This window comes from Leptonotus elevatus, chromosome 14 (assembly GCF_054856555.1).
Source record: "Leptonotus elevatus isolate MCC_2025b chromosome 14, RoL_Lele_1.0, whole genome shotgun sequence".
Lineage (NCBI taxonomy): Eukaryota > Metazoa > Chordata > Actinopteri > Syngnathiformes > Syngnathidae > Leptonotus > Leptonotus elevatus.
This window is the reverse complement of record NC_141252.1, coordinates 18,591,385-18,617,367: the sequence shown is the minus strand read 5'-3', so window position 1 is coordinate 18,617,367 and position 25,983 is coordinate 18,591,385. Positions and strand designations below refer to the sequence as shown.

The following is a 25,983-nucleotide window of genomic DNA, read 5'->3' as shown; positions in this document are numbered from 1 at the left end:
TATTTAGTCTCCTGTCTCTCCCGGAAACGGGAACTGGTGGCGGCCGCAGCACGTGCGCCGTCGGAACGGGAACTGGTACCTGCCTCTTGCTCTGCTGGGTCCGTTTTTGGGTTGGATCATTCTGTCACGATGGGGTGGTGGACAAGACCAAGGGAGACACACAAACAAAAACAGAACCCAAACATGACAACAATTCCATATGAAACTTATTGCATATGCAAATTGCATGGGCCAATATTGCGATATCAATATTTTTTTGATCTATTGCCCAGCCCTAGCGGAAATATCTAAAACCTGCAGGACTCCGGTCTTCGAGGACCGGAATTGGTGAACCATGTGCTAGAGCATACAGAAGGCTTTGATGCAGCTTTTGGTCGCTTTAAGCAATGGTAGTTATTACAAAAATGGTCAGCAGGTGGCAGCAGAGTATAAGAAATCAACCAGGACCATGCAAGCTCTTTTTGCCAGTGTTTTCAACAGGTTTGTGAATAATGATGAAATGTAGCTGTATTATAATGCTAATTGCTGCAAACGGAAACAGATACAAATATACTTTTTTTCCTGATGAAAGAAGAGACTCCAATCTTATAGCAATAGAACACAATATTCTGTGGGCTCAACTCAGTCAAAATCCAGTAAAACAGCTGGGAGTGAAGGGGGTTGCTTCAGTGAAAATGGCTGCCGGGGAATGAGTTAATGATGACTGGACCAACAAATATGTTAATATGGCTAGATTGTCACTAAATAATCATAATAATAATCCATCCAACCATTCATTTTCTTAACCACTTACTCCTCACTAGGGTCGTCGCGGGGTGCTGGAGCCTATCCCAGCTGGCTTTGGGCAGTAGTAGTTTAGTTTTGTTTCATGTTATTCTTGTTTACTTGTGTGCCTTTTTCATGTCTTGCTTGTTAAGTTTGGTTTCCACCTTTTCTTGTCAGCCTAATCCCGTGTGTAAACCAATCAGCTCCCGCCAAAGTGTCTTGTCCAGGTGTTTCTTGTTGTCTCATCAGTTTACTTGTACTGTATTCCCTGATTTCTTTCATTCCTTGTTGGTCCGTTGTTTGTTGTTTCCTTAATGTCAGTTGACATGGTGAGTTTTATTTTTATTTTTTATTTTTATTTTTTACTTTGACTCTTGTTTTGCTGGACCTTTGTTTATTTTAAGTTTTTGATTATTCCAAAGTGCTTTGTATTCCTTGACTACTTTTTTTTTTTTTACTGAAATATTTTTGGGAGTTTTTAAGTCCTGCCTTGCCTCTCTGTTTCCCTGCATTTCAGTTCTTCTAACTCCTCCAAGCAAAACTCGTAACATAATAGGAAAGTACAGCAGAAGTGAAGTGAGTTGAATGAATCAGTCACAGCAACTGTCATTTGTAAAACAGTTAAGAATATTAATATTGTTACTTAAAAAATGCTTATCTATATTAAAAAAAAATACTTTTAAGGTGGTGATTGTTTAGAATTTGAACTAGATTCCTATTTCAATTAGTTCTTATATGAAAAATGGTTTCAAAATCCCCCCCAAATTGAACTTTAATAGGCAAGCCGGCGTTCTAGATGTGGCTAATTGTGGGCCTGAGCTATTAAGGTCTTTTCACACTGCACTTAGTCAACCAACCCATTCATATGTGCTGCCGTAGTACAACTACTCAGGGCTGTGCTGCGGATGCAAGTGGTGCCACAAAAACCACGTGTTGTATGTGCTTTGGTTGGGTCAGCGCATATATTGCGGGACTTATTACCATGCCAACAATACACAGACTGCCTCTTACTGGGTCACTTGGAGTTCACTGCTGCAAGTGCAATTTTCATCTTTGATTTTTGGAGCAGTTAGGATATTTTTGATTCATTGCCAGATGATTGCATGAAAAATAGAGTGTTCCAAATCTGCTGTTAAAAGAGAGGTGGATAGTGAAAACTGACAAATTTGGATTCATTCTCCCACCAACCAGCACAAGACCCATGTGCGTTAAATGCCAGGAGACAACAGCTGTGATGATTTCCAATTTGAAACGACATCATGTGATGAAGCATAGGAATAGACATATCCTCAAAGTTTAGAGGTAAGAACATGAAATATAAATGCTTTCAAATTGTTACGTCATGCTGTAAAGCAGGATTCCTGTCACCCGTGGTGGCTTGTCAAGAGAGGACGCTTGTGCGCCGCCCTCCCACCCAGTTTAGTCACATTGTTAGGGACAACAATTAAACAATGAAAAATAAATATTATAATAAAAATGCTTAAAAACATATGGATATCTGTTCTTAGAAGAGCAGAATAAATAGTGTACGGTTAGTGATGAGTGCAATGGATTTGTTTATCATTGGCATCTTATGTGAGGATATACAGTACTTAAAGTATGGGTGTGCACAACATCACCGAACAACATCTCTCGTTAAAAGTGTGACATGCGCAGTTGGTATGCAATATGCATGCAATACATACGTATTGGTCGGCAAATGCCACCGCCCACAGCCAATAATGTTTAAATGGAGTTACCGTTCTAGCTGACATCATTTCCTGCCAGGCGACAGCCAATCTGAATGGCTTGTACCTTCGATGGAAACTTGCCACGTCCAATATGGCCGCCACATCTACGTGGCAGCCATACTGGATGGCGTTCAACCAGACTTCATTGTATCTATATATATTTTTTTTTTTGGTACACTCACACACACATATGGTCTCCGAAGCGGGAAGCAAACTCACGCCAACCTGCACCGAAGGCAAGTGATGGTAACCGCTCCGCCACCCAGAGCCTTCATTGTATCTAATTTTGTCTTCCTATTCAACTCAGTGAAGTCACTTCAAGGTATTTTGAGAGAAGATTGTGGAGCCCGGGCAAGGATAAAACCAGCTAATCTGGATTTATGGACTGAATCAAAGATTTCTCAGCAAAATTACAGACACGCAGCATAAAGTGTAACTATGCTTGTCACTACTGATCAGTCTTAACAATTTGGCCTTACAAAACAACAACAAGAAAAAAAAGACCAAGTTAATCTATCTGAAACAGGATGCTCAGAATTGATGTGAGGCCATCAAATAGCCTTCAATGCAGAGATCACAAAGGAGATGAGGCAGGTACAAAGTTTATCAAGCATCTTGACAGCTGGAATGAGGAGTGGTTAAAATCCAGGAATAAGCAAATCTGTTCAAGAATGTCAACAGCAGGATAACACCAAGGGTAACAACAGGTTCATCATTTAAACTAATGAATCGGAACAATCACAGAACAACCACACTCGGTACCAACAGTGCCACTGCTTCATCATTGTCAAAATGTAAATACTGTACTGTCTTCCTATAGTATGACCAAACAACAGAAAATACCACCATGTATCACTAAATCTGTGAGCAGCTGGGTGTTTAGTGTATCATGTATAGTGAACATGAAACAAAAAACTCCAAATTTTTAATATTATTCAGGCTAGTATTATTCACATGAAATTCCAAATACATAAAGAATTTATAAAGACATTTAAATACATTATATATATATATACATATATGTATATATATTAGTGGTGTCAAAGTTAAAGTGTTAACTGATTAATTAATCACAAAAAATTATCGCATTAATCATAAATTAACGCAGTTCAATTGCACTATTAATTTTGACCATAGATTATCCTTTAGCGTGACAGTGGATTGCTACGTTTAAATTAGCACACACAAAAAAGAGGAGGATGAGCGTGTGCGGTGGATAAAAAAAAAAAAAAACGTCCTCATAACATTAAATGTTAAAAGAATGAACACATAACCGGTGCTCTTCAAATTTGGCGGGGAAAAATGTTGATTAAAAAAGTAATTTTTTATTAAGCGATTAATCATGATTAATCAAAATTTTAAGATGTGATTAATCTAATTAAAAAATGTAATCGTTTGACAGCTCTAATAATATATTATATATAATGATGAGAGAATGAAAAGTGAGAAAAAAATTACTAATAGTAATCAATACTGTGACAAGACAAAAGTTGATGAAGGTAAGTCAGGGTGCGCGGTGGGGAAAAACCCCAACGCCAAACGAAGGTTGCTCTTTGTCAGCTTTTTTTTAAATTTTATTTTCTTTATTATTTTTTATTAAGGCGACAAACAACCTCATTATATGTTAATAAAAGATGACAGCCTGTCACATGGCAGGTGTGTAAAAAATGTGGCGTGTGTAGGTTGCAGCCATCCATCCATCTCTGTAGTGTTTTTTCTCACGAGAGTTGCTATATAGCATATTGATTGATTTTTATTATTTTTTTTAAGCTAGGTGGGGCTGCGGCTTTCTTTAACAATTAGATCCTGACTGTCTTGAGTCACGGATATGCTGTCATTCTGTTTGATTGATCACCAATTCACAGAAAAACTGATGAATGGTTTTATTTGTGGGAGTATTAAGGATAAAGGCAAAGTGATTCTAATGTGTAACATTCGAGCTGGATTACTAACGACTCTATTGTATGGATTTTAATAAACGGTTCTCTACGAAAATAATGGGTTTATTGTTATCACTATTGCAGATAACTTCATGATAATTATAATTATGATAGTATTATGGGGATTACATCTTCATTATAGTTATGAGTGCAGCTTTCTTTCCAGCAGTTGTCCTCCCTCAAATTCCCACAAAATCGTGCCACCAAATATCATTGGAAAAAAGAGCTTTGTTGGCATTAAACTTTAAACCTCCCCTGGGTTCAAGCCCTTGCGCATGTAAAAAGAGTAAAGGAGAGCTTGCGCGCAAGGATGTGCAAAATAACTGAACAAAAAATAGTCACTTGAAAGGTAGGAGCATTATTGAGCTGTGAAATTCCCACGCATCACTGATGAATTTTAATCAAGCACTAGAGATGGGGGAACCTTGAGTTTGTTGTAATTGACGCCTACAGAAACCTACATCTGCAATGCTAATCACACTCGAGCAAAAAGGGCCCAACAGATGAGCTACGTCTTCCCTGTCAAACTAAAAATTCAGCTACAATAACAACTAAACATTGCGGTGCTAGTGCTAGCTCCATCCATAATGTGCTCAGTGGGACGACAGCTCAACAAAAATGTCTTCTTACTCACAAACGCTCTATTAAGAACAACATTGACTCAGAAGTCAGATGGAATGTCAAATGAAGCAATAATTCAGCATCAGCTCAGATGATACGTACGTTACAGACATACGACATACATGTAGTTTGCATGACAAGGTGCACCTGATCAACCAGCTGCAAATGCGAATGGACGTGCTGGAGCAGGAAGTCAAGGACAAGGAGCAGCTGATGAGTCAAACCAAAGATGCTTAGGATGCAGACAGCGATATCTCAATATAGCACATAATCGAATCACACGTTGATGTCACAATATGGACACAATCATCACAAGGTCCAACAACTACATCAGTTGTATTTGCGTCTATTTTGCTTTGTTTTACTCTGGTTGGTTGGCAATGCAAATGAGGTTACATTAATAAAAAGAAAAAAGAGGATCTATTATGGAAACTTGACCTTTTAATTGCTTGTATATAAATAGCTCTGGATTCCCCGCCCACAGTGAGACATTACATTATTAATTTTTTTGTGATCTACCCATTTCTGAAAATGTGTCCAAAAACTGCTCAAAATTTTACCAACTTTTAGCACAAGTCAGTTAATTGAATAGATGATGTCTGAACATTGCCCACTCTCAATATCTATCTATCTATCTATCTATCTATCTATCTATCTATCTATCTATCTATCTATCTATCTATCTATCTATCTATCTATCTATCTATCTATCTATCTATCTATCTATCTATCTATCTATCTATCTATCTATCTATCTATCTATCTAATTATCTATCTAACTAGCTATCTATCGAGGTATCTATGTGTTAGCATGTTAGCTAACTACTGTATGTTATCAGTGTTTGTTTCTGCTATTCAGCACATTCTTGCTTGTTTGGCAAGTTGGTGTTCTTAGCTCCAACCCTACTCATGGTAACAAGAAAACGTTCTCACGTTAGCACCTTAAAAACGGATTTGTATAAAATAAATAAATAAATCACTAAACACAAATGTCTATGACAAGTGACAACTTCGATAAACACTCACCAAACAGCCTTTCATCAGAGGCTAGTTAAAAGTATGACCTTTCTGCAGTTCAACATTTTGCGTACTGTTTTGGCTGTGAATTTTTTATGCTTCTGTGAAGATTCTTATTCATCTGAGGTCATGGAAATACATAGAACTTAAATCAAGCAAAATGGTATGTTCTTGTTTGCTCAAGACATTTCACTTCTAATTTAAAAGGCTTCTTTGTTCAAAATTTTTAGTGCGGAGTTTCACGTTCATTCATGTCTCTGATGTCCCCTGAATGTGATCTCAATAAGGTTGTTGTTGTTGTTTATGTTGTTGTTGCTAGGCGTGGCTGCTAAACTCTTGTTGTGCATACCAACTGATAGTTGCCTGCCTGGTGGCAAAACAGCTCATTAGTGGAATGAGAATCTTTGGGCAAGACATGCCAAGATGTTGACGTAAGAAGATGAGAGGTGATAGCGCAAACCTGACGCAAATGACATACTTGGCAAAAATTTGAATACAATATTTTTTGCTACAACTCCCCCCCCCCCCCCCCCACTCTACTGTAATCGCTCTACCATATCATGGGATAGACATTCTTCCAAATGTGAATAACTATAAGTTGTTGTTGTTTTTAACTTTAATTAGTCTTTAATCAACTAATATTGTTCCTCTGACAGAGAGAATTAAGTTCCATTTTATTCTATTCTAACAAGTGGCTGGGCTTTGTTCCTCTAAAATAGTCTCGTGCTCTTCTATCCCCATCCGACAACAGCAACCCTATTGTAACCACCCCGATTCAACCTGACCCCGGCCGGATCTTCCCCGTCTAGCGGCGAAGTCATGGGTAAAGAAAATCAATACACAGGATTAGCCTACATAACTCAACCACACTTTCATAGTCTGGCACAATTTTGAATGGCTCGCGTCCAGACACATTTTCAGAAATGATTTGTATGCAAGCAATTGAAAAGTCAATTTTCCAAAATAGGGCCCTTTGTCATGTTTTGGTTTTCAGCTGTTTCTGTTTTCCCTTGCAGTTGCTGGGGAAACAGCTGGAGGGCGGATCCTGCCAACACACCTGCTGCTCATTAGGTCATCAGGCCAAAATAAAAGCCTGGCAGCAACAGAGAGGAGTGTCGGGTTATTGCTCCGTGACGCTACTCACCATACCTGACGTTGTGATACTGCTACCTTTCTTGCGGCAATCTTTCCTGGTGTCGTGGACACCACTAGTGATTTGACTAGTAGCGTTTTTCGTTGATCTACTTTGTATCCCACACTCCTCTCTGTTTTATCCGCCCTCCGGTGTAATCTTGTGTTTTCTTGTTTTTGCCCACGATGTACACCTTTTTTGTAGTCGTCGCCTTTTGTTGAGTAAGCTTTTTGTCCACGTGCTGTGCGCTTTTTGTTGGTTGATTAAAATTGAGTTACATGCATCCCTGCCGTGGTTCTCCTGCCTTCCTGCATTTGGGTCCTCCAACTCCACCCGTGACACCCTTTAAGTCATTCACTCCCAGCTGACTGAAGCAACCCCCTTCGCTCCCAGCTGATTTTCTGGATTTTGACTGATTTTGCAAGGCCCACAGAATATTGTGTTCTATTGCTATAAAAACATGGAACTTACCAAAAGAAAGATTTGCTACACCTACAAGTTAAGTAGGTGGAGCAATGTAACCTAAATATGTTTGTACACTTTAAGTTGTTGGGCTCTACTTTTGTAGACTGGTGCACGTGCGCTTGGCGTAAAATTGGGCAAAGTCTACGATTACCAAAAGAAAAAAAACTCCACCCATGCACACAGTTAGAGCCCATTATGTTTTACCCTGGAACTGTATTTTTCCCCTCTTTCCGTAATTTAACAGTTTACCATGTAACATTTCCAGCACACGCAATTCATAGCAGTCAATGAAAAGGATTGCTAACAAAAAGGTAGTTAGTGGTGAACTAAGCTTTTTAATTTGAAATGAACTCTATGGGAACAACATGTAGTATATAAATCTTTTAATATACTGATAAATAATACATAAATTCAGAACTCTGGAACTTCCATCCATCCATCCATCCATCCATCCATCATCTACCGCTTATCCGGGGTCCGTCGTGGGGGCAGCAGCTTTAGCAGGGAAGCCCAGCCCCTCTCCCCAGCCACTTCAACCAGCTCCTCCGACGGGATCCCAAGGCGTTCCCAGGCTAGCCGAGAGACATAGCCTCTCCAGCGTGTCCTGGGTCGTCCCTGGGGCCTCCCACCGGTGGGACATGCCCGGAACACCTCTCCAGGGAGGCGTCCAGGACGAACCAGATGCCCGAGCCACCTCAACTGGTTCCTCTCAACGCGGAGGAGTAGCGGCTCGACCCTGAGTCCCTCCTGGATGACCGAGCTTCCCACCCTATCTCTAAGGGAGAGCCCTACGGAGGAAACTCATTTCGGCCGCTTGTATTCGGGATCTTGTTCTTTCGGTTATGACCCACAGCTCGTGACCATAGGTGAGGGTAGAAACGTAGATTGACCGGTAAATTGAGAGCTTTGCCTTTCGGCTCAGCATGGCTATGATAAATGTAAATTTTGGATCGTGGTTTCCCTTGCCCGGACCCGGTCTGGTGGCCGGGCCTATACCCATGGGGCTCGGCCGGGCACAGCCCGAAAAGGCAACGTGGGTCCCCCTTCCCATGGGCTCACCACCTGTGGGAGGGGCCAAAGGGGTCGGGTGCGCAGTGAGCTGGGTGGCAGCCAAAGGCGGGGGCCTTGGCGGTCCGACCCCCGGCTACTGAAACTAGATCTGGGGACATGGAATGTCACCTCTCTGGAACTTCATCATGCATAATTTAAAGTTGGTAGAAAATGTTATTTATTACCTCCGAGATTTGTTCTGCATACAAATTCTGTAGAGTAAATTTGACTCTTAACGGAGTCTATTTCAACTATTTGGTCCCACACGAAACTGAGTAAAATTTACACTCTGAAGATAGTAAAATATACTATTTTTAAAAGTCACTCGAAGGTTGAGAAACAAATCCAAAACTTCAGTTTGGGAGACAGCCAATCTACTCCTGAGCCACGCAGCTCATACGGTGTGTTAGTATACCGCCTGTGTCTGCTGGAATCTTCGTAACTTTTTAGATATAAGCAAACAGTAGGAATGTCATAGCTCGGGTGGTAGAGTGGCTGTCTGCCAAGCCAAAGATCGTGAGTTCGTTCCTCAAACCATGTGTAACTTATTTCTGTTTGTTTGTTTTTAAATAAACTAGTAAAATTTAGTCAAAATCTCTCCTTGCAAAATTTACTTCTGAGTGTAAAATCTTAAATAGTTTTTTTCATGGGATAGGCAAATTCTCTCATGCACACTAAAAAGTCTTTGAGTAAAATTTACTCTGAATATTTTACTGTCTGTAAAATTTACACTTGAATTTTACTCTGTTTAGAGTGGGACCAAATAGACTCTGTTTAGAGTCAAATTTACTCTACAGAATTTCTGTGTACTTTTAATATAGCGGACCCACGCATATTTGTATTTTAGCATTCACAAATTCATCTTATTGCATATTTTTGGAGGGAACCTATCCTCTGTTATTGCCAGAAAATCTTGCTTGTGTATTTGCCACAAGTTTTTATTGGCTGGATATCACAACCATTCAGGCCAACCCTGTTTTGGGGTCTATTTTCAGAATACTCCCAGAAAGCTTTTAAAATCTCCCAATAAGCCATCCCAATTCAGTCAGCCTTTTTCCTTCCACTTTATTTTGTCTTTGAAACACAGCCAGCTCGCTTTGCTCCCGATGCCTTAGTGATGTACTATAGCTAGATTTTGATTGGATTTCATCTTTTCAGTGAACATGCCAATATTCATTTTGAACTGTAGTTCTTGACAGATTTGTCAATATGACTCTCAGGGTGGAAGCACGGGGGTTTTTCCCCCCAACAAAATAGCATGATCGATTAAAATGACAGTTTGTGTTGTCCTTGCTGACAGAGCTATAGGGAATTTTCTCAAACTCCAGATACAAACAAAAGCACACCTGTCTGGATTTTTGATTGTCTAATTATGGTTTGTTTATCAGTTACATTTTGGTTCGATCAATCATGTTTTTCCTGCCTTTGCATTGTGCTCCATGTTGTCTGGTGTTTATTGATTTCAACTAGTCTCATCCGTCGAGCTTGTTAACGTGTCTAGACAATTACTGGCAGCCCACGTGTATGTTCACTCCATTGTTATTGTTGACTTGCCTCGTCCTTCCAAAACACAGTGCCAAGGTATCAAAAGGGTGGATTGTCTTTTGTTCATTGTGTTGAATTATTCTTTGCTCAAGTACTACTGTTAAGACCAACAGTGAAAACTTTGGCACTGCACTACACTGTAAAAAAACAAAAACAACAAAAAAGCATAAAATCGTAATTTTATGGCAGCTGGGGCGTAAAAAAAAATACAGGACAGCAAATTACTTCTCTTCATTTTTGACAGTAAAGTACAGTTGTTATGCTACAACTGTTTTGTTTTGTTTTTTTACAGTGTACAAATAACTATTTTCTCTAGGGATGTTCGATACCCCTTTTTTCAGATTGATACCAGTACGAGTAGTCCTGATACCACTACAAATTTTGATACATAAAATTTCCCCCATAAAACAATGAGAGCCGATATAAGTAAGTAGCAATACCTTGATATAAGGCCATGTATCTGCCGATACCAATACCTGGCATCGGTCGGTACTCACCCATTCCTAATTTGGTCAATATTAATTTGTGAGGCTTTAATGGTTCAAATAGTTGACTATTATTCAGCAGACGTGGAATCAATTCCAACATAATGTCAAATTATAAACCCTGTGATTGACTGGTGATATCCCAGTGTGCATTTAGATGAGAACTACCTTCCATGTGACCCTGAACAGGATAAGCTGTACAAAAAACTACATTTAACATACATACATTTAACAAGTATTTTCAGAGCATTCGAGCTATTGTTTTGTTTCAGACAGACTGGGTGTGGTTGAAGGAAAAATCATGAAACTACAGTTTACAGTTGCCACATTCGATACCACTTTTTTTCAGACCGATACCTGTACGAGTACTCTACTCAACTTGAGTAGTCACTGATACCGATACCAATACCACTAGTATTTTTGATAATTGATAAACATCAAGGAGAAAAAGCACAATATGCAAAGCAACAAATATTGACAAAAACATGATTAAATGTCCAAGTAATGATTACATGACCGATTTGCCTTTAGCCATCTTTTGAGTTTCGTCTTGAAGGTGTGAAGTGGGGCGTTCTATGATGTTGACCGGTACATTGTTGCATGTCTTACAGCTAGTGATGGGAAAATGAAGCTTCATGAAGCACTTGTGATATTTTTTGACTCCCCTAGATGGTGCTCTTGGTTTAAATATAAAGGCTAGTGTAAAGGAAATTGATTACATTTCCACTGCGTTTTTCAACCAAGAGTGGCATCTAGCGGCGTCAAAAAATATTACAAGTGCTTCATGAAGCTTCATTTTCCCATCACTACTTACAGCCCCTGATTGTCAGAGCCAACTGTCCAAAAGTAGTTTGTCTGTAAAGCACATCATAGTCTCCTCTGACCACTGACCTCGTGGCTCTGCTGTTAGTCAATTTCAACTTCATAAATTAATTTAGTAGTGGTGGTGCCAGATCATGGAGTATTTTATATATTACCTAAGCAAATTTAAAATATTTAAAATGATTAAAACTCATAAGCAGTGGTGTTAAAAAAGATTCGGCAATATATCGCAATATTACAGCGCGCAGTTTTTGAATTGATTCGATATGCGGTCGAATTGATGTTTAAACATCATTTTTTTATGGATATATTCAACAAAACGTCTTACTTAAGGTTAGGGTTCACACGTTAAGCATGGAAGAATGTTATATTAATGGAACATTAAGCTTCAATATTTTATTTCAATGCTGGTCAAACAAGAAACAGATTGCAACAGATTGTTTGTTAAATGTAGTTTTATTTAAAATTATAAAGGTTGAATTAAATTGCTTTAGATTTTTTTTTTACGTGATTTTTGAAAGTGAGACCGCAATCAAGGACCACGCCAATGTACTTGAAAGCTTGGACCAGCTTCAGCTCCTCGCCTCTAAGAAATACATTTGAATTTGCAATGTTATTGTTTTGTTTTGAAAACATCATGCAGACAGTTTTATTTATTATTATTTTTTTTTTACAATTTAGAAGGAGACATGATTTTTGTCAACCAATCTTGAATGTGCACCAGTTCATTTGAAGAATATGGCCTGCTTCCTGCGCATTCTTGGCTGGGGTGTATATTACTGTATCGTCCGCATACATTTGTATATGGGCGTTTTTGCACGCATTTGGAAGGTCAAACCTCGATTCATATATTTTGCATTTACACATGAGAAAGTAAAAAAAAAAAATTCTCCTCCCAAAAAGTGGAAGTAGATTTGTGCTCAAGACAAATATTTTGTCATCACACTTGTTGCTGCCTGGTCAATGCTGATTGATTGACTCATTTATTTATTTATTTATGGGGGTGGAGGCATTTTTATTTGTCATATTTTCAACAACTAGATGCGTTTAGAAAGCATTTACAATCACATGCATGTTCATAGTAACAGTATATTGTACATTGTTGAATTATGTAAGCCTTGGAAGTTCTTTGAATTTCTGGTCTAATTCTTTTTTCTTTCTTTTTTTTTGCACCATCTGACCACAGAAAAAGTCACAAGACAACAACAGCAGCTTTTAGTGCAGCCTTTTGGCAGGGACGTTAGCTCATTAGTTCAGTTAAGAACAACTGAAGGATGATCGAGGCTTGATGTCGTGTGACGAGTTCGAACGCACCTTTGATGATAGCGGGAACGGAAATATAACCACGGCGAGCTCTACAAGTTGCCGAGGATTTGGTTGGGAGGGGGTTGCGTGTGAAGGTTGAGGAAAGCAGCGAGGCAAGCACAGCGGGGGCGAGGAGAAAACAAACAATAGGATGAGGGAAACACGCCTACCTGCCCTTCTTCCCTACATCATCTCCTTCCCATCCCCCTTAACAAGCGAGAGTTTTCCTCTTCTCTCTCCCCTCTGCTTTCGCACCATCTCCGGGGACCAAACACACCCCTGTCAGGTTGCCATGGAAACGCCTCACGCAAGCTCTCACGGATGCACTCCCTCTCGCTATCTTGCAGCGGTAATGCCTGCATCCTCACTCTCCTCCATTAGCATCCCTCTTGTTTGGAGACAGCAGGCTTGTCAAAGCTCTCGTGTGTCACACACGAATACATTTGTCACCACAAAAAAGAAAGAAAGAAAGTGGATTAAAAAGCTGCTTTTAAATCCCTGGAAGAAAAAAGATGTTTGCACAGTTATGACAGGTAATTCATCAAAAATCAAATATTGGTTTTGAATGTCCATTTTACTCTATTGTTCCCTCTGTCTTCTAAAGAGGACAATCGGACTGAATTTGCACGCAATTATCGCAGCACACTGCTTCCAATTGAAGATCTGGAAGTGAGGCAGGAGACAGGAGCTGAGTCCCTCAGCTGGGACATAACTCATTTATAATTCATCCCTATTTCTCCTACTTAAAGTCAGCATTGAGCTATGTTTAAAAAAAAAAGGCTTTTAGATCCTGGTGCACTCGAGGGAGTGACAATAAAAGCTCAGTGCTACTCTGCAGCAGGGCCACTTTGACTCACGGTAACTTCATACGTGTCATCCTGGCCATGCATCTCAGGGACGGACCACCTTGTACGGAGTATTTATGCTGTCATCACGTCATTAGCCGCAACAATCAATGAAGACTCCCCTCGCATACATCTTACCCACATTTACACTTTCTTCCCACTTGATTGCTTTTGATCTGAGAGATGCCTGAAATGAAGAAGTGTCATCACACACAGTCCAATGCACCGCATTCCCCTCCCCGCAACACCTTCCAAACTGAGATAGAGCGTATTCTCTTCGATCATCAGCACCCAACCCACAAGGACCTCATCAGGGCTCGTTTTAAATATTCATTCAGTCATTATGGAGGAAATTATTTCAGACACCCTTTGGCCAGGGCAGGCTCCATCAATTAGTATTGCTGATGAAACCAAATGCCAATACCTTTTCCCTGTGACTTAACAGTTGATAGTGAGTCATACTGGACAGGATTGTCATCTCTCCAGAAACTAATCCAGAAAAAGCATTAAAGAGTCCAAAGAGTGTGACGAGTCTTACCTTGTTACCTGCTCGTCCGCATGGCAAAATCCACCTTTACATCGCAGATTGCAAGTCCGAGGCACACGCACACACCCTCTAACTAACACACACTTGCACAGTCTGAGAATGCAATCCTCTCTGTCTGAGTTGGTCTCCTTGCACTTCCGTGGGAAAACTATCTTGGCATAATTATTTTCTCTTTGATTTATTTTCTCTTATGTGGTTTTCTCATCAGTTGCCCGGCAGCTCATCCCTCCCGGAGGCTGCTGCACATTTTGCGAGGCAGCCGCACAGTGCTGGATGACAGTGGGGAGGAAGAGAGAGAAAGAGAGAGAGAGAGAGAGAGAGAGAGAGAGAGAGAGAGAGAGAGAGAGAGAGAGAGAGAGAGAGAGAGAGAGAGAGAGAGAGAGATCCAGCAGCAGCAGGAAGACTGATGTGTTTATACCTTCAGAGTAAAAGCCTGAATTCAAATGAAACTCCATTGATAAATGCAGAATAGCTTACATCAGGCCCAGAGTGGACACTCTGGAACACCGGGAAAATTCCTTGTAGGCTCATATGCTAGTTTATTCATTCACTAGGACTGGGTATCGATTCTAATTAGGGATACACCGAATATTCGGCCACCAAGCGTCTGTTTGAATTAAACAGCGAATGCGGGGGTGAGTGTCCCCCTCGCTTTTCGCTGCCGTTTTCGTGAGTTTGTACTGGTCGGTCGCAGCAGCTTCATTGCACACACCGGAGAAGAGGGGCATCGCTTGGTGTACAACATTTCAGTAGGTCGAAAAAAAACAGAACTGTCGTGTACTGCAGTACAGGTGAGCCACTCTTTCTCCTGATGCGCCTTCCCTTTTTCTCTGATTAGTGCCCCTCGAACGCTTCCACTTTTTCACTGGCATCAGCCATTTTGGCTGTGCAAAAAACTTTAGCTAACGCTAGCACTATTGCTATCAACAGTTTTAAATACGGACACACTTAACGCAATCTCCGGGTGGCGACAGACCTGTACAGGATGCCGTTTGTGATTTTGCAGTCTGTTCCCGAAGCCGATTAGCTGGTGCGAATAAATGTTTTTATTTGTTTTTAAACGTTGTTGAATATGTGAATGTGCAGATTTTAAGCGCGCCGCACATAGTGTCCCGCCGCACAAATGCGTGCCTGCCTGTGCGAACTACATTGACTATGAGGTGCAATCGCACCGCCAGAAAATGCTCAAACCTCATTTGTTGTTTAATGTACCATTAGTCTGCGGTGTGGGCACATTTCAATTTATATTGTGCTTTGTTAAAATGCCAGTGCTTAATAAATATTTTATAATAATACTATAATTTTAATCAATTATAATAAATACAATGATAGTAAAAATTGGCATAATTTTTTTTCCCGCCGTTTCAGTTTTCGGCTTTCGGCCAAGCATCTTTCATTTTTGGTTTTTGGTTTCGGCCCAAAATTTTCATTTCGGTGCATCCCTAATTCTAATTACCTCAATCGATTCGATTTTGATTCATAAGGGTTCAGTTCCATTCAATTTGATATTTTCCTGATTGGATTTGATCTGCTTCAATTCAATCGATATTGATTAATCATGGAACATAAATTCTTCTTAACTCATTCAAACCCAAAAATTTATAAATAAGTTTTTTTTAATACTTTGTCCTTTACTCCCAAAAGCATATTTATATGTTTAAAATAATATATATGATTGAAACGAGCCTCTCGGGTAAATGCATGTTTCCCCGAACAAGCCAAAGCTCTAAAACTCACACCTGTCACGATCACTCACCATACTGTCACCACAGATCTGCCAGCCCTCATCGACTCAGGGGCAGACGTAAGTCTCATGTATTGGGGACTGGTGAAACAGTTACAAACTGCAATTGAGCCGCTGAACATGCCAATCCAAGCCAGGGCACTTAATGGCAGGGTATTATTTGACATTTCAATTCACAGAGCCTCTCGAAGTGCATATAGGACAACACACAGAATGCCTTCAATTCCTTGTTTTCCGATCCAAGTCTCACACCCTGGTTCTAGGACATCCCTGGTTGTGTTTGCACAACCCACACATAGACTGGCGCTCCAGGCACATCATAACTTGGAGAGAGGACTGCGTGTATCATGGACCGAACCAGCCGGCGGCACTTGCACCCTCGGCTGCAGTGAACCATATATCGACTATAGCCCACTGAATGATATCACCATCAAGAATCGCTCTCCCCTGCCGCTGATGTCATTCGTATTCGACCAACTGCCACCAGCCAAAATCTTCACAAAGCTGAACCTCCGGAATGCCTACCATCTTGTCCAGATTAAAGAGGGAGACGGGTGGAAAACCGTTTTCAACACTCCCCGAGGCCACTATGAGTATCTAGTCATGCCTTTTGGTCTCACCAACGCTCCCACAGTTTTCCAGGCCATGATAAATGACATACTAAAGGATTTCATTGATTACTTCGTGTATGTATACCTGGATGACATTTTGATATACTCCCCAGACCTGGCGACCCACCGGCAGCACGTGACATAAGTCCTTCAACGGTTACTAGACCACAAGCTGTACGTGAAGGTCGAGAAGAGTCTCTTCCACGTGAACACTATCTCCTTCTTGGGTTTCGTAGTATCACCAAGAAGGGTAGAGATGGAGCCTGGCAAGATCAGCGCTGTAAGGGACTGGTCCACGCCAGAATCACGAAAGAAAGTCCAACCGTTCCTGGGTTTCACCAATTTTTACCACCGCTTTATCCGAAACTTCAGCTCCATCGCCGCCCCATTGCATGCCTTGACCTCTCCACAGGTGCGATTCCGCTGTACCCCAAGGCTGATACCGCTTTCAATGCTCTCAAGCAACGGTTCACTGAGGCCCCGATACTCAAGGTTCCGGACCCCAAGCGCCAGTTTGTGGTGGAGGTGGATGCCTCCAACGTCGGAATCAGGGCCGTCCTATCGCAACGCTGCCAGGAGGAGGGCAAGGTCCATCCTTGTGCATTTCTGTCCAGGCGGCTCTCCAAGGCCGAGCGCAACTACTGCGTCGGCGACCGTGAATTCCGTGTGGTAAAAGTAGCACTCGACGAGTGGAGGCACTGGCTCGAGGGGGCAGAACAACCATTCGTGATTTGGACCGATCACTGAACTTTGGAGTACCTAGGCAAGGCCAAACGACTCAACCCCCCTGTTTTTCAACCGATTTTCGTTCTCTCTGACCTGTAGGCCAGGGAGCCAGAACACTAAGGCAGACGCCCTGTCACGTATCCATGACCCCAAGCCTGCTGAGACTGAAGCAGAACCCATCCTTCCCCGGAACTGTGTGCTGGGAGCCGTAGAATGGCAAGTTGAGGACGACGTTAAGGAGGCCCTCGAGGACTCGAACCCTCCCGAGAATTGCCAACCACGTCGTCTCTATGCACCGGAGGGGCTGCAGCCGCATATAATCCACTGGGCACATACCTCACATCTGTCTTGTCAACCCGGAGTCCGCAGGACTTTGTTCTACATTGCCCGGAGATTCTGGTGGCCGGCCATGGAGGCATCGGTACGTGAATACGTGAAAGCCTGCCCAGTATGTGCCCGGAACAAGGCGTCCACCCGACCGCGGATGGGTCTCCTCCAGCCTCTGCCCATTCCTTTCAGACCCTGGGCCGAGATTTCCCAGGACTTTGTTATCAGCCTCCCACGGTAAAACCACCATACTTACAGTTATAGACCGATTCTCGAAGATGGCACAATTCATACCCCTAGCCAAACTACCATCAGCCAAGAAAACTGCTGAGATCATGATTGGCCATGTATTCCGGGTCCATGGTTTTCCTTGCCACATCATATCAGACCGTGGACCTCAGTTCGTTTTACGATTCTGGAGGGAGTTCTGTAGGGCACTGGGAGCCAAGGCCAACCTGACCTCCGGTTACCATCCAGAGGCAAATGGACAAGCTGAATGCCTCAACCAGAAGCTTGAGACCGGACACCGATGTCTGGTGTCCCAAAACCCGGCAACCTGGAGCAAACACCTGGTATGGGTCGAAGTCGCTCATAATTCTCTGCCCACATCAGCAACAGGTTGTTCACCCTTCAAGTGCGTCCACGGTTACCCCCCCCCCCCCCCCCTACTCCGACTTGGAAGAGGAGGCGACGCCATGAGCTGCCGAATTTGTCGCTCGACTGGCTCTCCAGCGCCAGGGTGACAGAGTGAAGAGGGCCGCGGATCGGAAAAGGAGACCCACGCCCCACTACCGGCCGGGTCAGCGAGTCTGGCTGTCCGCAAAGAACCTACATCTCAAGGTACCATGCCCGAAACTGGCCCCAAGATTCGTGGGGCCCTACCCAATCTCCAAGTCCATAGGTCCTGCGGCCGTACGCCTTTGTCTGCCTCGATCCCTCCACGTCCACCCCACATTCCACGTCGGTCAGGTGAAGCCGGTCCGGGACAGCCCCATGGTCCCAACGGAACCAGCACCACCTCCCCCGGAAAGGGTCAAGAAGTTGCTGGATTCTCGTAACCGGGGTCGGGGAAAACAATATTTGGTGGATTGGGAGGGTTACGGCCCCGAAGAACGGCAATGGGTTCCCTCCCGATTCATAGTGGACCCCTCGCTCATAGAGGGAGGATTTTTACCGGGAACGTCCTGACCTGCCTGGCCGTAGAGCAGTAAGCGGGCGTGTGTTGCTTTTATTCCGTCCATCCATTTCTGGTTTTATTTTGAAAGAACTAACCACCACTCTCACTCTAGGTCACTTGCCCTTCCTCCTGCCATGCTTAGTCCCGGTTCCAATTCCTGATTGCTTCCACCTGTCTCCAATTATCCACCTAATAAATAAACTGCATCAGCCACCTCCCAGTGCTGGTGTCACACGCCGTGCATGGAAGCGTTCTCACAGCCCTTGATCCACAGCCCTTGATCCACAGCCCTTGATCCACAGCCCTTGATCCACAGCCCTTGATCCACAGCCCTTGATCCACAGCCCTTGATCCACAGCCCTTGTTCCACAGCCCTTGTTCCACAGCCCTCGTTCCACAGCCCTTGTTTGCCTTGCTCCTGAGTGCTCTGTTTTTTTTTCTCCAGTTTGGAGCAATTTGTGTTAAGTGTTTTTTTCTTTCTGCTAGAGGTGATTTTGAGTTTGTGAATAAACTGCTGCCGTTAAGGCCAACCTACTCACTGCGCATGGGTCTTCCCTTTCTCGTTGTGTCAGAAAATTACCCCAAAAAACAAATTTTAGTCAAAAGACTAACTAAAACTAAATTAAAATTTATTGTCAAAATTAACACTGATGGCAATTGCAAGAAAAATAAAATCATCAGAAATCGAGCTTGGACTGAGGAGGTGCAAACGCGTTTTCCTCATTTAGCGCCATTAAGATGTAGTGAAAGGAGAGGACGACGATGACGAAATTCGTTCATTCATTTAATGTCCATATATACACATTATTGGTGCGATATTTTTTTTTACATTTTCAGGGGGTGACGTGGGCATACAGTAGAGATGGATTTTCATATAGCATAATGGAGTGTTACTGCATGTTTCACAAGAAAATGATCGCAAAATGTATCCTCACGCGATGTGTTGTAAACCAACATTTTATCGTGTGTTTAGTTTTACGTAATCTCCAATTGGGTTGTCATTAAATATTTTAAAGGACACTTCGGGATGGCAGAATCACATTTTGCTCTGGGCTTGCTACAAGCAATGTGGTGCATTTAGGGTACTTTCACAAAGTAGGGATCTTGTAGTACGCTTTTTTTCTTTCTTGTGGATATAGCCACACTATTTATCCACAGCTTCAAGGAAGGTCCACTTCTGAAATAAAAATGACTGATATAAAAGTGTCAGCAAATTGCAGGATTAACTTTCACATACTACATGGCAATTGGCGACGCGATATAAGTAAAGCCGCCTCGCAGCGAGTTTGGGTTGACTCCAGCTTCTTTCTACAGTCCCAAGACATGCATGCTAGCTTGTTTGAAGACTAAATTAACCTTAGGTACAAATGTGACTGAATGGCTGAGTATCTGCACGTGTCCTGTAATTGGGTGGCAACGAGTCCAGGCCCACAGCCTTATTAAGGATAAGATGTACAATCTAATCATCTATCACCGTGGAAATTAATAGAAAGGCCATTAGTCCATTCCAGTCCCTTATGAAACACCAATAAAACATGTTTTAATGTGTTTTTGAATAAGAATAGCACTCTGCAGTATCAAAGAAAATAAACTAATAATGACACAATAACTCAATTTTGTAGTTGAAAGTTGAGGTATGACTATGTATTCCTTTGCAAGAAATGAAAATGAAGTCAAGTTCCGAAGGAGTGAATGAAGACTATATTGTTTGAGTTGATGAGGGAAAATGTGGCCACATTCTTGTAGGTGGCTGCTTGAGTAAGTTTTCACAGATCCTGTAGCTGCAAATAAAACAATTAAGATGAGAATAAAGCGTTGACGTTCAGATTTAGGTAGCTCCATATAAGATTTGACGTCATTGTAAATATAATCATAATTTCTAATACAAACCAATTATTTACAGTCGTTGGCAGCCTAATTTCCTTTCCTGAATGCTTAGCCAGGCCTTATCTGCAGTCAGTGAGCTTTGCTGCCTTCGTTTTTCTCCATATTATAAGAAAATAAATTCTTTATTTGGTTGACATCAGATGACTCATTCGGTCAAGGAAGAATTTTTCTTTTCCACTATGTAACTGTTAAGTTCCTTTTACAGGGGCGTTATCCAAGTGCGCTTTGAAACACTACTGTGTAGGTTTTTGAGCACTGCGGAATGGCAGCAGATTGTATTTTCAGAAATACGTCACGATTTTTGTGACTTCTAAAACGAATAACTGCCAGTGAGTCCTATTGAATTCGCAGGCAGGAATGGCATTTCCATTTCAGCTCTTATTTGTTGAAGGAAAATACATTTATTGAAATTCAACAGGGCGGCACGGTGGCTGACTGGTTAGCATGTCCGCCTCCCAGTGCAAAGGTTGTGAGATCAAGTCCGGGCTTCGGCCTTCCTGGGTGGAGTTTGCATGTTCTCCCCGTGCTTGCGTGGGTTTTCTCCAGGTACTCCGGTTTCCTCCCACATTCCAAAAACATGCATGGCAGGTGAATTGGACACTCCAAATTGTCCATAGGTGTGATTGTGAGTATGGTTGTTTGTCTCTGTGTGCCCTGCGATTGGCTGGCAACCAGTTCAGGGTGTACCCCGCCTACTGCCCGAAGCCAGCTGGGATAGGCTCCAGCAACCCCGCGACCCTTGTGAGGACAAGCGGTACAGAAAATGGATGGATGGATGGAAATTCAACAGTATAGCTCAGTGCCCTGAGCTCAAGCCAATAGTGACTGTTGTTCGGGTATTTGAAGTCAAAACTGAAATCAATAAGACTCATAAACAAGAAACAAGTGAAGGTGGCTGCAGAGAAGGCTTGACAAATCATCTCCAGCTATGAAACTCAAATTTTACCTCCCGACTTCAAGTAGTCAACTGTAAAGAATAAATGAATACAAATGAGTTCGGCAGTATTGTCATATTTTAACACATTCCTCACATTCACTGGGTCTTTTTGGAGATTTTTTTGTTGTTGCCATTTTATACTTTTACAATGTTTGTTGTTAGCCTAAGACTTTGATGTTCTTATGTATAATTAATCAAAATAAGAACTTTAAAAGATGACTTGATCTGGAGTTTATTTGAATAATTAATGCAATTAATTATAAATAATGTACGCTCATCTTCAAAGACATTTATATGAATAGACTACCTGATCAGTGCCAAATTTTGAAAAATTGAACAAAGAGAAAATGATGTGTGTGTGTGTGTGTGTGCGTGTGCAATCCGATTAAATATTAAATTAGCATGAACTGAAAGGCCTTCCTATTGTAAGATGACTAGCAGTGATCAATTGGCCAATCAATCTGTTTTAAAAGGAATGAAACGTTAAGGCAGAGGTGAACAAACCGTAGGTAATCTTACCTGGTTTCAAATATCATTTGAACTTCTGGCTCTATGACGTAAATGAGAGGCATCAGTTAAGGAGAATGATTTGTTGTATACAAACAGGTAAAAATGAAGGTATGTTCGGAACTTCCAAAACGCAGGCCGTTTGGGGCTGAGTGGAGCGCTGCAGCTAGGGTTAGCGCAGTGCAGCGCTCACTCGGTCCCATTCACTTGAATGAGAGGTCTAAAGCCCCAGAGCCTCGCTTCTCCCCCAGCCCGACGGTCGCGGACCCCGCCTTGGGGATGGCAACTTTGGGTGGCCGCCAGAGGAAAATGAATGAGGTACGATCGCGCTGATTAATGCGCCTTATAAATCCTTGTTGGGGAAGTATTCTTGTTCTTCTTTGTCTTCTATATAGAAGAAGAAGAACAACAATCATTGTCATGGGCACCAAAATTATGCACATGAACCCACCATGAGGATTGTACACATTTGCATAATTTCATTTCAGATGAGTTTCGGCTGAGAGAAGCATTTCTGGGTGTTGTTGATATACTGTAGGCCTACAGTTTTCCCTCGTTGATCGCTGGGGCTACGTTAAAAAAAAAAAATATATATATATATTCAGCCCCATTTTTTACATTTATAATAAATGTTTGAAGGCCGTAAGACCCTTAACCACACACTTAATACACTTTCTATCTATTCTTCCTATCAGTCACGTAAACTTGCACCTTCTGTTTCAAGTAAAGTATGGTGTGCCAGCCAACCACATACCTCCTTTCAAGTTTGGCTTTAATTGACAGCTAAAGGTAGCCAATGACAATCAGGAACAGGGGGGGTGAGGGCGGAGGGAGATGTGTGCTCTGGTGACGCGTATCAGACAAATCTACTTCCGGGTTAGCGAGTAGCGCGCGTTCGCCCGCCGGCCCAATGATCGAGCAGTGAGCATGTCATGCCGCTGTCTTTTTGTGGATTAAAGATGCATTGTGCAGTTTAAAAAGGTCATATTAAAGCTTTTTCTACATCATGCATGCCAATGCCCAGATGCGTACAAAGAGCCCTGTCTGTTTTACTCTGACTGCACCGATCAGCTTTTATCTTCCTTTTCCCTTCCTCACAATTTCTTTGGGGAGGGGCGGAGTTTTTCTTACCTCATTGGAAGTCATGTCTTCGTTTGTCAACTGTGGCTGTCGCTTTAAGATAGTGCACGTACTCGCATGCGCACCATGAACGAGCCTGAGACAGATGCTGCAGTTTCCCTTTGGGCCGGAGGTGGCAGTCGCCAGTAAAAAAGTGACAAACTGCACAAAGATGCTTTAAAAAAAAGTGATGCAAAGCAACGTATTGTAATGGGAGCCACCAAACTTCAAACCTCAATCCAGGCTGACACAGCATCGCTGGGAATCCTGAGTCCACTGGTTACAATGTTCACAAGTGAGTGGCAAACTTATTTTAATCAGTCAAGCCACACAACACATGCATGGACAAATTGTATAATAATGCGGTTAACAGACCCACGCAGGCACACAAACAAAACAACTTATATTGGAGCATAAAATTATTTAGCACTAAGCAGAGTTGCAGTACAATGCGAGTTGAATTCAGTTTTTTTTATTGCCAAGTTTGTTCATGCCGATGACTGTCACTAAGTTTTAATTTAAAAAAGCACTTTACACGGTGGTTGACTGGTTAGCACGTCCGCCTCCCAGTGCAGAGGACGTGAGATTGAGTCCGGGCTTCGGCCTTCCTGGGTTGAGTTTGCATGTTCTCCCTGTGCTTGCGTGGGTTTTCTCTGGGTGCTCCGGTTTCCTCCCACATTCCAAAGACATGCATGGCAGGTTAATTGAACACTCTAAATTGTCCATAGGTGTGATTGTGAGTGTGGGTGGTTGTTCGTCTCTGTGTGCCCTGCGATTGGCTGGCAACCAGTTCAGGGTGTACCCCGCCTACTGCCCGAAGCCAGCTGGGATAGGCTCCAGCACCCCCCGCGACCCTTGTGATGACAAGCGGTTAAGAAAATGGATGGATGGATAAATATAAGTATGTAAGTATACAAGCAAATAAAATAAATATAAAAAATTAACAAGACATAGGGAAGTGAATAAGTAAATAAAATAACATAAAATACAGAAGGCACCATCAAACACTGAAACGATACAAAGTCTCTTGCTGGGTCAAAGACCAAATAATAGAGATGTCTGGCAAAAATATTGTGATATGAAATGTTGTCCACGTTGTACATCCCTAAATCTAACAAGCAAATGAAGGCAACTGCTAGCCAATCCCAGATAGAAGGGGCTGGGCTACAGAGTCATTCATTCGGACATAGTTGTTTCCAAAAGTGGTGAGCGTTTTTTTTTGCAAATGAAATTTTGAGTTGAATAAATGCAAACAGAACTACACAATTTTTTGCCGTTTGTCTTTCAGATTTCAGAATGAACTGCCTGCCGCTTTTAAGTGACAGAAAATATTTCTGAGCACTTTTGCAGTTGTCACAACACCACTATTCAGCATAAGAACATTAGATTTAGGTTGAAGAATCCCCCCCACCCCCAAATAAATAAATACATTTAATGCACTTTCTCATTGAGTCATTTACATTTTCTTGTATTTTTCTCGTGTTTAAACATGTTCAAACCTACATGAATGTAAAAAAAATGGTACACTACTGTTTAAAAAAAAGTCTGCGAAACAGCGAGGCCGCAAAAAGTGAGCGCTGTATAGCTTTCGCTTTGCATGGTAGGGTTTTTACTTGCATTAAAGTTGTATGGACAAACTGTGTTAACTGACAGTTGTGTTCTGAAGCAATTCCAGTTATTAATGCAGTGCCGCCTGAGGGATTGAAGGCATTCAGTGTTAGTTTACGGACATGCCTTATTGTCACGTTAAAAAAAAGCACATGTAGTATGATGATGTGTCAAAACTATGGCCCTGGGGCCATTTGTGGCCCACCGTCCATTTTTAAGCAGCATATACTAAAAATAACATTTTGTAGTAATAAATTTGTTTTGTATACTTTTATAGTTTTACTAAATATACAAAGATGCAACATAAAGATTGACAACTAAATTAGTAACATTTCTTTTCATAACAATGTGATGAATAAGTTAATTATTAATAATTAATTAATTATTTTATTTTTTTAAAGTTTTCTTCCACGTTCTGCTCTGTGTCAAGGTCCAAATTGACAACCTATCACATGAATAATTCTCTATCTATCTATCTATCTGTTTTAAAAATGATCAGCGTCCGACTGATTGCTCCTGTTTTGGTTCAGAAATAGCTCAACCACATAGTTACTGTTTTGGTTCTAAATGCAGAGATGGGATTCCACTGCTCTTCAGTGCAGTGGCAGATATTTTATGGTGCGTTACAGGGTTTCGACCATCCCAAAATCTTGTAAAATCCTTAAATATTTGCCTTTTAGAAAACTGTTTAGGTAGCATTAAAAACAAAAACAAAACGAAAAACAGCATAATATTCATGTATTATGCTGTTTTTTTGTTGCTACGTATTGTAATTGCTTGATTAGCTGATTTGGTGTGCTTGATGAATAAAAGTATAAAAAAAAAAAACATTTAAGTGGCTTTTGCATCCTTCAATTTGTCACAGGACACCCCTGAGGTAACGAGTGTGTGAATAAAGTGATTGTGATATTGTTTCTCACACGTGAGGCATAATTACATCTGAATCCTTCTGTTTAAGCCATTAATGCTAATGCTCAATAATGATATGGGTAAAGAAAACTTGTATGATTAAACAACCAGCACACAGTAAAATCTCCAGCGTATCCTCGCTTTGCACACTCGTAAGTAGTA

At 41.7% G+C, this 25,983-nt stretch overlaps 1 protein-coding gene across 5 annotated transcripts in view; it reads right to left on the bottom strand.

The window, feature by feature from the left end:
- lingo2b (leucine rich repeat and Ig domain containing 2b) overlaps window positions 1–14,523 on the bottom strand; it is a 46,450-nt gene extending 31,927 nt beyond the window's left edge. The window contains exons 1-2 of one of the 5 annotated variants that reach the window (XM_086095496.1): window positions 14,261–14,523; window positions 80–121 (exon numbers count right to left, since the gene is read on the bottom strand). The gene's annotated coding sequence lies outside the window, so the exon portion shown is untranslated. Of the gene's footprint in view, window positions 1–79; window positions 122–12,886; window positions 12,989–13,047; window positions 13,342–14,260 lie in introns of those variants that run through there. The other 4 variants (XM_086095493.1, XM_086095492.1, XM_086095494.1 and 1 more) reach the window with 4 other exon arrangements.
- Window positions 14,524–25,983: the final 11,460 nt, after the last annotated feature.